The following is a 14,797-nucleotide window of genomic DNA, read 5'->3' as shown; positions in this document are numbered from 1 at the left end:
GGCCCCCAGAGCTTCTTCCACTCCGGGTCTTCGGCGGTGGGAGGTCCTTCCATTCTGGGACCCACCGCCGAAGTGCCCCGAAGACCCACAGCGGCGGGTCTTTCCGCCCCGGGACCTGCAGCCGAAGTGCCGGGTCTTCGGTGGCAATTCAGTGGCGGGGGACCCCCGCTGCTGAAGACCCCAGGCCCTCTGAATCCTCTGGGCGGCCCTGCTCACCTGGGTGGCAAGCTAGATGAGAGGGGACTGTCTGTGACTCCATGTTACAGCTGTTATAGTGCCTGAGGAGTTTACACTTGATAATTGGTTGGTGAAATCCCAGTGTAGAACTCACAGCCAATTTGGGGTTTGTGTCCTGCTTCCTAACAATCTGCCCTGAGGTTGGTACCCACACTCGAGTCACGCAGGCAGTTTGACAACCTATTATCAAATTTCTGCTCCTCAAGCAGCTTTTTATATACTGTTATCAAGTCACCCCTTAACCTTTTCTTTGATAAAATAGATTGAGCTCCTTGAGTCTTACTATAAGACATGTTTTCTAATCCTTCTCCTGGCTCTTCTCTGAACCCTCTCCAGTTTATCAACATCCTTCTTGAACGGTTGCCACTAGAACTGGAGACAGTATTTCATCAGTGGACACCTCAATGCCAGATACACAGGTTATTTTAGCTCTCTTCTTTCACTCAGGATTCCGCTATTTATGCATCCAAGGATTGCAGGAGCCCTTTTGGCCACAGCATCGGACTGAGAGCTCTTATTCAGCTGACTATGTACCATGAACCCCAAGTCTTATTCAGAACCATGGCTTCCCAGGAGAAAGTCTCCCATCCTGTAAATATGGCCTGCATTCTTTGTTCCTCAATGTGGATACGTTCACACTGAGCCATATTACAACACTTACTGTTTGCTTGCACCCAGTTGCCCAAGAAGTCGAGATCCCTCTGTATCAGTGACCTGTCCTGTTCATTATTTACCACTTCCCCCATCAGTGTGTCATCTGCAAACTTTGTTTTCTTCCAGGTCACTGATGATGATGTTCAACAGAGTGGGACCCAAGACCAGAAGTGCATGGCCAGGCTGGAAATCCTGCCCCGCCACAGTAGGGGAGGAGCGTGGGTGGGGCCATGCCAGGCCTATGCGACACACCACCCATGGTAGTAACAAGAACCCAGAGGGGAAGGGGGAAGCAGTGTGTGTGGGGAGGAGGAAGCATCAGGTGCCCGGAAGGGTAGAATCAGGGAGCTGGAGGTTGTGTGAGGGGAGAGGAAGCAGGGACTGACAGAGGCATGGAGAGTTGGGGTGAGGGGAGGAAGCAGGGACCTGGAACAGGGAAGTGAGTGGATGGAAGCAGCAACTTAGTGCAGGGGAAGATCGGTGGAGGAGGTGGGACAGTTTCCCGTGAACTCTGGGTTTATCAGTTTAACCTCCCCAAATACTGACCCTGGAAGGAGACAGCGGGGGGATGAGGGGGCAGCGATTCCCAGCCAGGGGTTGGTGGTAGTGGTGAGGGGGGTAAAGGAGGATTCGGGGGGGGGGTGCGGTGAGAAAGGAGTGAATTTCTGGGGTCAGGTAGGACAGGAATGGAGGGCAAGTTAAAGAATAACGGGAGGATAAAGGACTGAGCAATTCTGAATGCAGTGGATAGGTGGTATCTATAACCTCACCATAAACCCCATCTCCCCTGGCTCCTGTTACCCTCCTGTATTCCCCACACACCCCAACAGCTGTAGTTAGAGGACTCCCTAGTGCCCCCTGCTGTTGCCTGGCGGGCAGCAGCTGAACATGCGACTCTCTCCCATCGGGTGTACCGCTCGTACTACAGAAGCAGCCAAGCATGCAACTTTCTAGGGATTCATATAATTAAATGTGTCTATTTTTATATTGCAGGTCTCGATGAGTCGAATTCTAGTATCCTGGGCACAGTGCAAACATATTTCAGCTAAGCTACGGAGAGGCTGAGGGAACTGGGTTTATTTAGTCTGCAGAAGAGAAGAGTGAGGGGGGATTTGATAACAGCCTTCAACTACCTGAAGGTGGGTTCCAAAGAGGATGGAGCTCGGCTGTTCTCAGTGGTGACAGATGACACAACAAGGAGCAATGGTCTCAAGTTGCAGTGTGTGTGTGCGGGGGTCTAGGTTGGATATTAGGAAACACTATTTCACTAGGAGGGTGGTGAAGCACTGGACTGGGTTACCTAGGGACGCGGTGGAATCTCCTTCCTTAGAGGTTTTTAAGGTCAGGCTTGACAAAGCCCTGACTGGGATGATTTAGTTGGTGTTGGTCCTGCTTTGAGCAGGGGATTGGACTAGATCAGTGGTTCTCAAAGCCGGTCCGCAGCTTGTTCAGGGAAAGCCCCTGGTGGGCCGGGCCGATTTGTTTATCTGCTACGTCCACAGGTTCAGCCCATCGTGGCTCCCACTGGCCGCAGTTCACTGCTCCAGGCCAATGGGGGTGTCCGGAAGCAGCGTGGGCCGACGGATGTGCTGGCTGCCGCTTCCCACCGCCCCCATTGGCCTGGAGCGGTGAACTGCAGCCAGTGGGAGCCGCGATTGGCCGAACCTGCGGACGTGGCACCTCCCTTCTCCCTTGTCATCCTACTTGGCTCTAGGTGGTTTAAGAAGGCACTGTCCATCTCCTTTGTATGAAAGTCCTCAAAGATCTCTCGTACCTTATCTTTAGGTTGTTATTCATTGGGCACTCTTGATAGGTCACGTGGTCTGGTGTCCCTGAGGAAGCTGAGAGACCATCACACCTCTGCCCCAGTCTTTATAGGAGTGTGTGGCACAGCAGTGTTGCCAACTCCCAGGATTCCAAAATCATGAGCCAGACCCCCAACGAAATATCATGAGATTGGCACAAAAATCATGGGGTTTGTTAATGATTATATTGTGTTTTCAGTCTATCTGTTGACTTTTGAACTCCCGTCTTTCCCTGCATGTGTGTGACAATAAGTGTTGCCAAAGTCTCCATGTTTATTAAGGTGATTTTGGCCTCCGTTGTAGGAACTCTTATCCCCACATCTATCGGTCCCCTTGCTCAGCTTTTCTGCCCCTCCCCCAATCAATTCCACTCCCCACCCCTTCTGCTCCTCATCTCTGCTCCCCCTGCAGCTCTTGGGGTCCCCTCCTCCAGGCCCTAAGGGGTGCTGCTGTGGGGTCCTCTCTCCCCATTCCTAGGAATGATGGGAGCAGAGGAGCCATCCCATTGCTCACAGGAGATGGGGAGGAAGGAGTGGAGATGCCCTGAACTGCTGGCTTTTTCTGGTCCCTCCTGCTCCCTCCCTCGTGTGAGCATGGTACTAGCACCAGAGGGGAAGTGGGTGATAGCTCTGCCTGCCTCCTGCAGCAGCCTTGATTGGCTGCTTTTGCCTAGGAGGCGGGGCAATCGTGAGACTATCCCCAGCCCCAACCAAAATTCCATCGCTCACTAAAAAAAAACAACACGAGTTGACAACCCTGAATAGTGCAATCTCGTGATATGACGGGGACCAGCTGGCACCAAAACAGACACATGCAATGGGAAATAATTAATGAACAGATGGGGGCATAAGTTACTTTAGGTTATATACTAATGTATATAACATTAGAAGCTGGATATGAGTCAACAGTGTGCTCTTGTTGCTAAGAAGGCTAACTGCATTTTGGGCTGTATAAGTAGGAGCACTGACAGCAGATCGAGGGACGTGATTATTCCCCTCTATTCGACATTGATGAGGCCTCATCTGGAGCACTGTGTCCAGTTTTGGGCCCCACACTACCAGAAGGATGTGGAAAAATTGGAAAGAGTCCAGCGGAGGGCAACAAAAATGATTAGGGGGCTGGAGCACATGATTTATGAGAGAGGCTGAGGGAACTGGGATTATTTAGATTATTTAGTCTGCAGAAGAGAAGAATGAGGGGGGATTTGATAGCTGCTTTCAACTACCTGAGGATCCAAAGAGGATGGATCTAGACTGTTTTCAGTGGTAGCAGATGACAGAACAAGGAGTTGCAGCGGGGGAGGTTTAGGTTGGACATTAGGAAAAACTTTTTCACTAGGAGGGTGGTGAAGCACTGGAATGGGTTACCTAGGGAGGTGGTGGAATCTCCTTCCTTAGAGGTTTTTAAGGTCAGTCTTGACAAAGCCCTGGCTGGGATGATTTAGTTGAGGATTGGTCCAGCTTTGAACAGGGGGGTGGACTAGATGACCTCCTGAGGTCCCTTCCAACCCTGATATTCTATGATTCTGTGATTCTATTGCTCCTGGTCCCTGCCAGGGTGTCTCACATAACTAACCAAGGCCAGTTTCCAATTGGGCAATCAAATATACAATATTGAAATTGACATCTGGAGAATAGCAATGACATCAAGCTGTACATTTACCAGTGTTATTTGTTCCTGCAAATAAAACTAAATGACTCCAGTAAGTGTGTGCTGGGGGAACCTGGACAGGTTGTGCTGAGCTTTGGTGGGGATATGTGAGCACTGGAAGTGTTTCTACTCTTTTCTCATTTCTTGTTATGACCCAATCGTGTCAGCCCTGAGTGGAATTATAAAATCAGTGCTGGTCAAAGTTTGCAGCTGATGCACAGTGTGGTAAATAATGGAGCAGGCAGGTCACTTTTACAGAGCAATCTGCATAAGTTTGGTAAACTGGGCCCATTCAAATAGAAGGTGTTTTAATACTAGGGTTGCCAGTTTTGGTTGGACGTATTCCTGGAGGTTTCATCACATAAGATTAATCTTTAATTCCTGGAGATTGCAGGGCAATCCTGGAGGGTTGGCAACCTTATTTAATACAGCTAAATGAAAGGTCACAAATCTAGGAACAAAGAGCACTGGTGACATATACGGGATGGGGGACTGTACCCTGGAAAACAGTGACTCTGAAACACACTTAGGGGTCATGGTGGGTAATCAACTATACATGAACTCTCTGTGCGACACTGTGGCTAACAGGGCTAGTTACAGTATAAGGAAGTGACTATCAGGGAAGAGGAGGGTGGTGCTATTACTCGTCTGAACAGCATGGGTGACCCCATCGCTGGAATACTACTGTGCTGAGTTCTGGTGTCCACAGTTTATGAAAGAAGTTGAACAACTGGATTGAGTTCTGAGAAGAGCCACGAGAACAATTCAAGGGCTGGAAATGCCATCCCAGTGTGAGAGACTCAAGGAATTCCAGCTACTTATTTTAAGACCTGGTTACACACGGAAGTTGCACCATAAGAACGTAAGAATGGCCCTACTGGGTCAGACCAAAGGTCCATCTAGCTCAGTATCCTGTCTTCCAACCATGGCCAGTGCCAGGTGCCCCAGAGGGAATGAATACAACAGGTAATCATCAAGTGATCCATCCCCTATTGCTCATTCCCAGATTCTGGCAAACAGAGGCTAAGGACACCATCCCTGCCCATCCTGGCTAATAGCCATTGATGGACCTATCCTCCATGAATTTATCTAGTACTGTTTTGAACCCTGTTATGGTCTTGGTCTTCAGAACATCCTCTGGCAAGGAGTTCCACAGGTTGACTGTGCGTATGTGAAGAAATACTTCCTTTTATTTGTTTTAAACCTGCTGCTTATTAACCCGTATAAGATAGACTGGTGCTTGCAAGATGGAACCAAGCTTCTTAAAACAAAGACAGAGGTGACTCAGGTGCACACATACCATGGTGCTGGGCTCAGTGTAAGACCTGGATTGACTGGACCATGGTGTCTAATGGCTACATCCAAGAAGGTCTATAGATGGTGCAGTGTTCAGTGTTGAGCTCCTAAGCCTTAGACCCCCTGTGACATTACACCCCATATTCTTCATAGAAATCTTGTTATAATGTGATTATAGCATAACTATGATATGTTTTGTGCAAGATAAGTCATGTGAGATATCATTGGAAAGGTTATGATTTACTGAATCTGATTATCCTATTTGTATGTATGTATCATTTCTGTATCTAGAGTTGGGAATATTGACTATGTATGGGGAACACCCATCAGACAAAATGCAATGAGTCTGGCTGGTTAACTGGGGAAAAGTCAATGAGCCACTAGGGAGGACAATAGGTCTTTGAAGATGCTAATCTCCCACCTTCCTGAGAAGCTTCTTGGGAGTCTACAAATGGCCTTTGACTCATGGCTGCTTTGACACTACAGGGTCATGTGATCATATCACCTGATACTGGACTCCATCATAGAATACCAGTATTTTTCCACTGAGGGTGGGGGGAATGACACTGAAAGACAAAGGATTCCCACCATAGGGAAATCCTATTTAAGGGAGGGAAGGGAGCTAATCAAGGTTCATTCTTCATTGAATCCCCACCCAGGATGACTGTTGGAAACTTCTAAGAAACAAAGACAAAGAGCGTTGGGGGAGGACTGAGCTCAGGCAAGAAAAGTGTCTGGCCTGTGAACGAAACGCCATGGGTTTTTGAGCTGCAAGCAAGAGCAGCTTCTCTTCAAGAATCTCTGAAATCTGCCATAAAACACCATTTAGGGGGAGAAATGACTACTTGTAACCCATTTCTTTAGTGAATTAAGCTTAGTTTGCGTTTGTTTTATTTGCGCAGTAATCTGCTTTGACCTGTTTGCTAGCCCTTATAATCACTTAAAATCTATCTTTTCTAGTTAATAAACTTGTTTTTGTTTTCTCTGTAACCAGTTTGTTGAATTCATAGCTGGGGAGGGGATGCAAAAAGCTTCCTCCACATTGAGGGAGGAGGCGAATATCAATAAGTTTACGCTGTACAGTTCTCTGTGCAGTGCAAGATGACGTAAGTTTGGGTTTGCCCCCCCAAGGGTGCACTTGAGTGCGGGGCAATTCCCTAGCTGTGTCTTCCCATGCAGAGCTGATTTCAGTGCCTGTGTCTTTCTGTAGCCGGGTGTGTCCCTGGGTGTGCACTGGAGGAGGCTTGAGGGCCTGGCTCAGCAGGACAGTGTCAGGGAGCCTAGGCTGGTGGAACAGGCAGGCTCAATGGTACCCCAGTATATCAGGTGGCACCCCGGAGGGGTGGGCAACCCATGACACCCCTTTCTGGGATCCTCAGTCTTAGTTAGGCACCAAGGCTCCCTGCCCAATGCAGAGGGAGAAGTAGGTCACAGGAAGGGACTCCCAGAAGACAACAGACTGAGCAAGGATGAGTCTGTACTAGGCAGGACTGAAATGCAGAGAAAAGGCCTGGAGTCTACACCCGCCCCTGGAAGGGGCTGCATCCCAGCTCGTCAATGGTATTTAGGCACCTAACTCTCATTGACTCAAAGGGTGTCAGGTGCCTAAATACCTTGGAGGGCTTGGGTCTCTTGGCACCTGAGTGCTTGGCCAGAGGGAGATATCTGTCTCATGAGGGATTCTCAGCCATGATGCCTGGTCAGCCTGTGCCCTAGTGGATACGGCAGAAAGAGTGAGAGCGCCATCCCCTTGCAGCCAATAGCCCAGAGGGCAGGGCACTCACCTGAGCTGCAGGAGGCCTCTTTCAAGTTCTGCTTCAAATCAGGGACTTGAACCCAGGTCTCCCACATGATTGCCCTGCCCACTGGGTGATGGGCTATGCTGGGGTGTCTCTCCTGTCGGAGCTGTTCCACTTTGCATAAATAAATAAACTTTCCTCAGAGCAGGGACTAGAACCTGCATCTCCCCCTCTCCTAGGTGAGCGCCGGTTGTAACAACTGTCTGGGCCCATATAGTCCCTTGAAATGCAAATAGTCTGCCCTAAACACCAGGCACGTACACATACACTCTCCTGACCGGCTCCCCGCCAGCTGTCTTTTGAGACAGGCCCACTCCTGTATGGGTACTCTGAGTGTGCCTACAGGATTGTGTCCTCCCGGAGAGGTAGGTGCGGGAATACCTAGCCTGAGAATCCTACTTCAGCTTCAGAGAGGGATCCGAGCAGCTCAGTCGCTGTGGGGGGTGGCACCAGCGACATAGATGACTTTGTGCATGTATCTGGCGGGAATGTAGGTGGCAGCTGAGCATTGGTTTGGGGGATGTTGACGGTGCCTCAATGGTGGATTTAGGCACTGAAGTACCTCAGTGGATCTAATGCTCAGGACCTACACAGTGAGACGCTAGCCAATGCTAGAGGGATCTTTAGTCTAGAAGAGAAAGGCACAACATAGCAAGGTCCAGTGATAGGAAGTCGAAGGTAGAAAGATTCAGAGTGGAAATAAGGCACGTATTTGAACACTGTGAGTAATTAACCAGTGAAGCAACCTACCTAGGTATAGGGGTGCATTCTCAATCCCTTGAAGCCCTTCAGTGAACGTTGGATGTCGTTCTAAAAGGCACATTGTAGGTCACCCAGAGGTATTTAGGCTTGGTGCAGGATTCAGCGGGTGAAATTCTCTGGCCTGGGCTAAAGAGGAGATCTGACAAGATGATCACAATGGTTTATGATACCCTTTCAGATGATCTTCAAAGCCAACTGGTGCAACACAGCCATCATAAAGCTGGGATATGCTTCTCCAACCCCACCTTTCATCACGGGGATTTCATGTACACAACCTTGCAAATAGGGTTTAGAACATTATTCTTTGGGCATCAATGTTCTTCTCACACATGACAGACATGGGCCTGCCTGAGAGCTAATTCCATGGCAAACGTGATGTGAACTTGTTTGAGTTTGCAAATGGAATGCATTTTATAAGCACTGAAATACATCTGTACTGATGCTAAGAGCTGCAGCTAAGAGCATGTGTGTAAATGGGGTGCTGGGGTATCATACAGGACTGAGTGATATCAAAGACCTACGGTTGGTGGTTTTTTGTTTAATTAGAAAACAAGGTGTTTTGTCAATTTCCCTCTAAATCTGGGGAGCCGGATGTGTGGGAGGGTGAATTCAACCCACACACCTGGGTGCTGGGGGGAGGGAACTGTGCGTGTTCCTCATAAGTGGCAGGGACAGTGAACAATGAGTCCTGAGTACGTGGCAGGTTTGCATCATTGTGAGTGGGCCCACTGGGCCGGAGTGACATTACAGCGTGTCAAGCAGTGAACGACGCGTACTTGGAGATCAGTGAGTGCATGCTCCTCCCTCAGCACCCTGCTCTCTGTCAGCAAACTCTCTATAAACACCTGGATTCCCAGCCTCACCACTTCACCGCTCCTAGATCCAGCCTCTCTCTACTTCTCTTCTCTCCACACTTGCTGAGATCCCAGCCGACCTCCAGCCATGAGGATCCTCTACCTTGTGTTTGCTGTTCTCCTGCTGGTCTCCTTGGCCACTCCAGGTGAGATGTCAACCTGTGTGGGGTGGAAATACGGACAATGGAGGGGGATCTGAGGGTAAGATAATGGATTCAGACTCTCAGGCAGTATTCAGTGGAGGGGGCATGTTTTGTGGACGATCTGTGCCAGGACAACTGTGAGCACAAATTAGGTGTCCCGATGTGCAGCTGAGTATCTGGATCTCTGGGTTCTTTCTAGTGAGTGACTATGAGACTCTGTGTAAGGAGGATTCCCATAAGGACGAGCAGAGAATTCCACCATCAGAACTCAGGCACCTGGGACCAACACTCTCACCCCTGGCTGTGATCCTAACATTAAACACCTGGATCCACATTAGGCACAAAGATCAAACAGGCCTGATTTCCAGAGGTTCTGCACAACCCTGACTCTTTTGGGCTTCTTCTGAAAATCAGGCCACTTTTATGTGGGTGCTTTGATATGGATTAAGGAGCCTGACAGTGAGCATTCGAGTGCGAGAACGCTGGCCCCAAGTTCTAAAGAGAAGGACGGAACAGTGGGTGTCTGTGGTCTGGTTTCAGGGACGAAATTCAGTGCTACTCTTCCAGCCTCCCTCTTCCAAATTTATCATGAATTATTATATAAGCCTAAAAAGTTCTAGCGCACCCCATGGATAGTGCAGTTCCGAGTGTGTTCATAGATCAGATCCTGGTTCCATACAGTCACTAGGATTTTAAGGGTAACATCTCAAACTCAAACTGGGTGTAACAATGCTGCCTGACTGGGTTTTTAGAGCCCGAAACAGCTCTAAGACTAACAGGAAACTCCCCTCCACTCCCCAAGTCACCTTGATGGCGCTTTAACTTTACGCCTCAATGAATACAATTGTGTGTCAAACCTGCCCATGTGATTCCCAGAACAGTGTGTGCAAATGGACAGGAGCTGGGTTCTGCCACCATCGCAGTGCTGGTAGTGCCAAGATCTGCCAGAGGTTCCACGGAAGTAAATCTCCCCTCCCCACATCGCTCCTCCTTCCCCCAAACCCTGCCCATCCTCTCCTCTCTCCCACACCCACTGTCCTTCCCCCTCTTCCATCTCCCTGGTTTCCATTCTGTCCACCCTGCCTCTTCCACCTCACGCTACTCTCTTCCCTTCACTCTGCTGCCCCCACGGGGCATCTTCCATCTCTCTCACTCCTCACCAGCCCCCTCTCCTTTTCCCCACCCACTCCCTGTTCCTCCGCCTCAGATCTCTCCCACTCCCTCGTCCTTTTCCTCCACCTTTCCCCCTTTTCTCTCATTTTCCCCATCCCAACCCACCTCCCACCAGCCCCGGGACTCCCACCACTTCCTTCTCTTTCCCCTCTCTCCCCACCAGCCCCATCACTCCTTGCTCTGTCTCCACCTCTGAAGTCCCCCCTGCTTTAACTGCAGTCTGCTTTCGCCTGTCCTGGGGGACACTCCCAGACACCAGGCCCCGGCCAGTCAGTCTCTCACCGTGAGATGCCATCAGAACTCCAGGAACCCCACTTTCCTTTCCAAGGGGCTCTCCCAAGACCCCTCCCGCAGCTCATCACTGACTCTGGTGATCTCTCAGGACATCAGGCAGATCTAGGGGCAGATCTCATGGAGGGGCTGGTGCTCTCAAGGGGGACACTAACCATGTAGCGGGAGAGGCCTCAGGAAGGGAAAGGCAGCCGCTGGTGAGGTGAGCAGCCCTTCCCCTCTTGGGCAAGTAACTGCCATTCAGCTTCCCCGTCAGTCTCCTCTCTTGGGATTGAGCATGAATGGGAGGGTCTTGTCCTGTGTGGACTCAAGCCCAAAGCCAAGCCCCACCCATCAGTTCTGCACTTGAGCCACTGGGGGAGCTGTTCCGGTGGGAACTGACTGTAGGGTTGCCAGGCGTCTGGTTCTCGATCGGAAGGCCTGGTCGAAAAAGGACCGTTAAAAATCTGGTCAGCGTCACAGCAGAGCTAAGGCAGGCTCCCTGCCGGGCCTGGCTCTGCACAGCTCCCAGCAGTGGCCGGCATGTCCCTGCAACCCCTAGGCACAGCAGGGGCCCGGGAGGCTCCACACACTGCCCCGGTCCCAAGTGCCAGCTCCACAGCTCCCATTGGCTGGAAACCATGGCCAATGGCAGCTCCGGAGGTGGGGCCTGTTCGTGTGGGCAGCGTGCAGATCTGCCTGGCCGTGCTTCCGCCTAGGGGTCACAGGGACTTGCCAGCCACTTCTGGGAGTCACCTGAGGTAAGCGCTGTCCAGACCCTGCACCCCAAATCCTCTCCTGCACCCCAACCCCCTGCCCCAACCCTGAGCCCCCTCCCACACCCAAACTCCCTCCCAGAGCCTGCACCCCAAACCCCCCCCCCACACTCCAACCCCCTTCCTGAGCCCGGAGCCCCCCCCACACACACACCTTAAACCCCTCATCCCTGGCCCAGAGCCCCCTCCTGCACTCCAAATCCCTCATCCCTGGTCCCACCCTAGAGCTCACATCCCCAGCTGGAGCCCTCACCCTCTCCTGCACCCCAGCCCAAAGCCTCCTCCCACACTCCAAACCCATTAGCCCCACCCTCCAGCCTGGACCCTCCTCCTGTACCTCACACCCTTCATCCCCAGCCCCACCCCAGAACCCACACCCCCACCGGGAGCCCTCACCCCCTGCCACATCCCAAACCCTTGCCCCAGCCAGGTGAAAATGAGCTAGGGTGGGGGAGAGTGAGCAAAGAAGAGAGTAGGGTGGAGTGAGTGGGGGTGGGGCCTTAGGGAAGGGCAGGGCGAGGGTGTTCGGTTTTCTGCAATCAGAAAGTTGGCAACCCTACGTGAGTGTGAGCGCAGAGCCTTTCTCTTACCTAACCCTGGACTCGCTTTCTCTCTCTGTGTCTACTGCAGGTTATGGGCAGAAGAAGACCTGTCCTGGTCACTGCCGCCCCAAATGTGGCAAATATGAGGCGCCATCAAAATACACCTATGCAAACTGCAAAGCGATCTGCTGTCTCCCCACCAAAAAGGGGAAATGAGCACGGAGGGCTCCACCTGCCCTGGAAGAGGAGCAGCAGCGGCAGCGGGTTCCCGACTGTTTAGCAGAAATGTTGTTCACTCCTCTCATTAAATAAGAGCAGATCTGGCCTTGGCATGTGCTGTGTGCGTCACTCGTCTCTCAGGGGTCTCGTGCTGAGCGGGCCCAATGGTCCGTTAACAGGCCTGTTACCGATGGCCCAGGGAAAGGCCAATTATCCCAGATCCGTGTCTGCAAAATGGCTCATGAGAAAGAGAAGCACCTGGTGGGCTTTGTCCCCTCACTTTGTCTCAGTGAATGTGGTGCTGGTGGAAGGTGCTGGATGGACACAGGCTATGTGAGGAAAAGCTCCCTTACACTGCCTGCCCCTGCCCAGCGTGCCTGGGTTCTAACCTGGTGGGATCACCACTAGGGCACGGGGCAGAGTTCAGTCTGCAAAGCCCACTCAGGCCTTCACTGCCCCGCTGGGACCCCCACCAAGGTTGCCAGTTGCATTGTGGGGATAGATGCCAGGATAGTTCAGGTACATGCTTCCCCACCTGCCACCCAAAGTGCTCCAGTTCTCCCCAGAGGGCCCCTCTCCAGTGGGGAAAGGCTAGTTCAGTGCTTGGCCTCTCTGCTGAGACCAGTCAATCTCTCTTCACTGTGTCAGCTCAGTGATTTTTGCTATCAACTCAGACCAGGACCTCACTGTTAATGTAATGGCCACCAAACTCCTATCAGATTCTAGCTTTTATTAGCCACTGTCATCCAGGCCCGAATCAATCTGTCCACAGAGAGGGGAGAGACTCCTTCTCATCGCAATGCAATGAGACAGGCCTTAGTGTCCCCATTTCCTCCCCGTACACCTTAACAGGAAGCCAATAATGTGTTAGATTCAGCCATGTTACTATACCCTTTCCCAGAACCCTTGTTTCAGGAGGGGATTCTCAATAGATGCCACCCTATTCTTTGCCATTCCCACCCTCTGTCCACGTCAGAGTGGGATCTCCTCTCCCTTTGTGCAAATGCCTCTTGTCAGTAGGGTGACCAGATGAGAGGGAGAAAATATCGGGACACACGGGGGGGGCGGGTCCGCCGGCGGAGCAAAAAAAAAAAGCCGAGTACTGCCGGCAGAGCGAAATATCGGGACAAATTGCATCCTGACCAAAGATCGGTTGGGACGCGGGACAAACACCTAAATATTGGGACGGTCCCGATTTTATCGGGACATCTGGTCACCCTACTTGTCAAGAGGTTCCCTTTCTGCGGGCTGCCCAGCACACACACTGGCGGACAGCATAACACTGGCTCGGGGTGCGGTGGCCGGTTCTCTTTGTCCACAGCTGAGAGCATCAGAGCAGATGGGAGAGAGAGATGAAACGAAGGGCAAATGTAATCGGTAGGGAATGTAATCGGTCATTCTGACAGATAAAAGCCCAGGACGGAACAGTGGGTGTCCTGTGGTCTGGTTTCAGGGACGAAATTCAGTGCTACTCTTCCAGCCTCCCTCTTCCAAATTCATCATGAATTATTATATAAGCCTAAAAAGTTCTAGCGTACCCCATGGATAGTGCAGTTCCGAATGTGTTCATGGATTAGATCCTGCTTCCATACAGTCACTGGGATTTTAAGGGTAACATCTCATACTTGAACTGGGTGTAACAATGCTGCCTGACTGGGTTTTTAGAGCCTGAAACAGCTCTAAGACCAACCCCCAATGTGGCCCAGTTCTTCCCCAGAGAGCCCCTCACCAGTGGGGAGAGGCTAGTTCAGTCCCCATGGCTTAATCAGTGTTTGGCTTCTCTGTTGAGACCACCAAATCTGTCTTCACTGTGTCAGCTCAGTGATTTTTGCTATAACTCAGACCAGAACCTCATTGTTAAAACACCCATCAGATGCTAGGTTTAACCAACCACTGTCACCTCCACTAGTCAATAGATAGGAGAGACTCATTCTCCGCCCATTGCAAAGAGACAGGCCTCAGTGTCTCTACTGTTCCCCCTAAACATCTTAACATGAAGCCAAATGATTTGTCAAACAGAGTCACATCACCAGACCCTTCTCTGGTTACTTTTGCAGACAGGAACAGGAGGAGACTGTCAGTAGAAGATGACACCCTACTCTGGACCACTGCAATCTCTATCCCTGTGAAGGTGCCATCTGGCTCTTGTCAAGAGGTTCCCTTTCTGTGAGCTGCACAGCAGACACACTGATGGTCAACAGAGCGCTGGCCTGGGGCATAGTGGCCAGTTCTCCTTGTTTACATTTGAGAGCATCAGAGCAGATGGGAGAATAAAATGAACTGTGGGGCGAAAGTAGGGAGCGTAATGGACTGATTAAAAACCTTGGCTCACTAGCGAAAGTTAAAAATATAGTCATCCGTTCAAAAACCTACAACAAATCACCACATGAGGTTTACAGTGGAGCACTCCAAAGGCAGCAAATGGTAACACGAAGTCCGTCGGTGCAACCTTGATTCTCCCCCTTTTGCATATGCATCCTAATGGAGTGTTCTCGGTAAAAGAAGTATAGACCCCCAGGGGAGAAACCCTGGCCCCATTGAAACAAATGAGCATTTTTGTCATTGGCAGGCTCAGGATTGTACCCATGGTCTCCTGGCTCCCAGCCCAGTTCTCCTT

General features: G+C 51.0%; 1 long non-coding RNA gene across 1 annotated transcript; it reads left to right on the top strand.

Moving 5' to 3' along the window:
* The first annotated feature begins 756 nt into the window (after positions 1-756).
* Positions 757-1,997, top strand: LOC123367099. Its single transcript, XR_006578306.1, has 3 exons — positions 757-828; positions 1,018-1,151; positions 1,885-1,997. It is a non-coding gene; the product is annotated as an uncharacterized LOC123367099 (long non-coding RNA).
* The last annotated feature ends 12,800 nt before the right edge of the window (positions 1,998-14,797 follow it).

The sequence above is a fragment of the Mauremys mutica genome, chromosome 3 (genome assembly GCF_020497125.1).
Source record: "Mauremys mutica isolate MM-2020 ecotype Southern chromosome 3, ASM2049712v1, whole genome shotgun sequence".
In the NCBI taxonomy this organism is placed as follows: domain Eukaryota; kingdom Metazoa; phylum Chordata; order Testudines; family Geoemydidae; genus Mauremys; species Mauremys mutica.
Note: the sequence above shows the minus strand (reverse complement) of the source record. Positions and strands in the feature narration are given on the sequence as shown.